The sequence below is a fragment of the Lytechinus variegatus genome, chromosome 17, assembly GCF_018143015.1.
Source record: "Lytechinus variegatus isolate NC3 chromosome 17, Lvar_3.0, whole genome shotgun sequence".
In the NCBI taxonomy this organism is placed as follows: domain Eukaryota; kingdom Metazoa; phylum Echinodermata; class Echinoidea; order Temnopleuroida; family Toxopneustidae; genus Lytechinus; species Lytechinus variegatus.
In genome coordinates this window covers 2,055,037-2,058,561 of record NC_054756.1, presented here as the reverse complement: position 1 = coordinate 2,058,561, position 3,525 = coordinate 2,055,037, and the positions used below count along the sequence as shown (strand labels likewise).

General features: G+C 36.2%; 1 long non-coding RNA gene across 1 annotated transcript; it reads right to left on the bottom strand.

Annotated features, from left to right (window-relative positions):
• Positions 1-206: 206 nt before the first annotated feature.
• LOC121430808 lies at positions 207-2,843 on the bottom strand. Its single transcript, XR_005972069.1, has 3 exons — positions 2,758-2,843; positions 1,823-1,890; positions 207-1,355 (listed from the first exon to the last, which is right to left on the bottom strand). It is a non-coding gene; the product is annotated as an uncharacterized LOC121430808 (long non-coding RNA).
• Between the last annotated feature and the right edge of the window lie 682 nt (positions 2,844-3,525).

The following is a 3,525-nucleotide window of genomic DNA, read 5'->3' as shown; positions in this document are numbered from 1 at the left end:
GCAAATTATGTTTTCAACCCAAAATCATAAATGTATGATTATTTTTAGCTTTGCTGGCTTAAATGTTTTATTTTATGCTGTTTATTATCAGAAGAGTCCCCAACAAATTTCATTGAAAAAACAATGATATCAAATATGCATTACGTGAAATTGGGAGTTGGGAGAAATTAATTGCCAAACACAGATTTACAAACTTTTTTTGAGGGGTTTATATTGTATCAGCAGTACTGCAGATTATATTAAATACTCATAGATAAAGAAATAACAGAAGTTCTTGATTTGTTGATGTGGTTGGGAGAATTCATTTGAATATTGATATCATAAAAACTGTATATAGACATATCTATTCATAAATTAGGAATTATGTTGCAATGGATGACATTGTACTATAAAGACCAAGAAAAGCAATATAGTATACAGATAATACAGTACCTGACTCATTATCAATATTCATGAAAACTAGGGCCATACATTTTAAATGTCCAGCTCAGACGTCAGATAGGGGTAATACTATATTATATTTATGTTATTAATGTACTTATATTCATCACTCTGTATGATGATTAAGTATTTATTGAATATTGATATATGACTTCGGTATTATCAATTGAAAAATACACGAAGAGCATGACAGTAAGAAAGTGAGTATTTATTTTTAAAGTAAACCTAGTTAGAAGGATCTGGTCTTTGTCTGAATGATTTTCACACTTCTCTAACTTAAAGAAATACAATGGAATTATAAGATTTTGTATATATATGTTGATATATCAAACACAATTATCGAAAGACTCACTTAAATTCTTAGTCTGTAGCGTCTAATATCAAGATAAATGAATTTGTAAGGAAAATGCTCAAGAGCATATTTAAAGGACAAATAAGTACTGTACAGTACATTACAAAGAGAGGGTGCTAAATAAAACAATCTAAATTTCAATGCTTAAAAATAGTCAATGACCGCTATTATACTTTAGTGACATTGGAATGATGATAGGAGTACAAGTCACATTATCGACCCTTCCCCAAAAGTTCAGACTGGCATAACAGAGTCTACATTTATATTAAAAATGCAATCTGCACACTGACGGAATACCTGTTCTTCCGATTAAGGAAGTACAGGGCTTGTTCCCCACCAGGACTCCTAATGTAGACATGAGTCCCATCGATGACACCTATGACAACAGGTAGAGGTTCACTACATTCTGTATTCCTCCTCAGATCACCCTCACACATGTTGATGAGATGGAGTGCAGTCTCTTTTGAGAAGCGATACCGCATTCGAAAGGCTTCATCCATATACAACTCAAAAGGATTCATTCATTCCTGTAATCCCGTCAGGGTCTGGGCCTGTTGGCTATCTGTGTATACATGGAAAAAAGAATCAGAGTAGACAAACATGAAAAAAATGATAATTCAAGATCCCTGAACAATAGGTAAGGTTTGCTAACCATTCAGCCCCTCCCCCTAGTCTTCTTAGGTACAGTATGGAAATAGCCCAGTCTATTTAGGATTAAGTTTTTCTTTTCCTAATTTTGTTTTTACATTAATATGCATTGCATACATCAAGTCAAATGTTTCAAATAATCTGCTGCTTTAATTGCTGTACTCATTTCATTCATTTTGACTCCATCCATTTTTAAATCTTGAAAATTGTCACTGCTTGTGCAAGTAGGAACAAAAATTTGCCATGTTGGTTTCATCACTAGTGCTTCAACCAGTATCTCCTCCATATAGAAACAAGTCATAATTTTGTCAGTTATAAAAAAGGGAAATATTTTGCAATAAGCACTGCATCGGTTTATTGTTCAATTGAAACAAAGCTTACCTCTCTGAGGCTGTTGACACGATCAAGATGCATTAAATGAGCACGGTGATTTTCTGCCATTTTTTGTTCTGCATAGAAAATGAAATTGACATAGGGTTAAGTTTCAATGGCAAAGAAAATAGTCATAAGAAAGATGAGCATGAGACTAGAATGAGATTCAGTCATCAGTCATTGAGATAACAGTTTGAGAAAATTCTCTAAAATCTGTATTCTGAAAATTGTCTCATCTCTGTAAGGACATCCCCTATTTTATCTCTGAAAATGCCCATTTTTTTTCTTTGCTAAAATAAAAATACATGACTGCTCTCCCAAATTTATTTTCTTTGAAACGATTCATCATCTCAAATGAAATCTTCAAAATTGCTGAAAAGACTAGCCTGGAGGTTCCTGGAGAGTAAAAATCAGTCTAGGCATACGTAGTCATAGCCGGCCCGTAGGCTTACTCATGACCATCATGACCATGGATAGTACCATTAGTGCTAACTGAACTTCTGTCAGTTCTGAATCTGATTATCATTCTGAGATGCACCGTAGAGTACGGTAACTCAACTGATTTTTACTCTCCAGGAGCCTTCAGGCGTGCAGGCTAGAGTAAGATAGACCATGTAGATATAAGAAAATCCAGGAACAGGGTCAGGGGGATTCAGAAATTTCGGAAGAATCGAGTGAAAAGGGGAACAAGTCAAAGGTCTAATCGTCTAACGTCAACGAGTACGTCTAGCCGTGTCAAAGAGCTCGCGAAAGACCAACACAGAAATGCACTTATGGGGCTACACAAAACCATTTCCGCGAGAATTTTTTTCACTAACTCGACTCTCATGACCGTACCTAATATACATGCATTTATGACATAAATTCGGACATTACTTCACAAATCAATACATAAAAAGTGACAAAAAATATTGCTCATCAAACAAATATGTCAAATTACTCACAATTTTCTCGGAGCTCGGTCCAGCATGTATTTTTTCCACCACTTTCACGTCCAGTCTTCCACCTTCCATTTTGCTGCAAAATTATTGTCAAATTGGGGAGCTCCATTCCAGCTGCAAAAGTTTGTCATCAGCTAAGAAGAAGGGGTATTTTCTATTTACAAAATATATTGGAGAAGGGGGAGTGTCAAACTGGTACAAACTTTGTTGGAGCAGATACAATTGCTCGGGGATTTAAGAGCACCACCATCAACCATTCTCTGGTCTCATCTACGAAGAGACACGCGGTGTACTGAAAGTCTTCTTGGAGAATGTTTTCTCGTTCAGAGAGACGACAGCGAGGACTCAATATAGTAGGGCGTGCAACTCACTATCTCTGAAAATATCAGGAAAATTCTATAAATTACCAATATCGCGCTGTTAGACTAAATTATGCATTCGGAACATCCTTCCTATGATCAAGTGACAGGGTAAGCGAGCATTTGTGGGCCTTTTTTAGCACTTCACACTTACTTTATGTCGTAGGTCGCACCTATATACGTACCGTACTAACATTTAAATTTCCCGCCCTTTTACCAAAGGCCAATCATGGCGACTGGGCCGGCGGCATCCGATCCGGACCATACAATAACGAGTACGGATGAAGACATCTGGATGATACACTGTTAGAAAATTTATCCTTAAACTAAAAGAAGTTCCTGCAGCAGAGTCTCGAGAACACCTGTAATCTTACCAGATTGCGTAATCTTACAGGAAATTGGTATTTGGTGT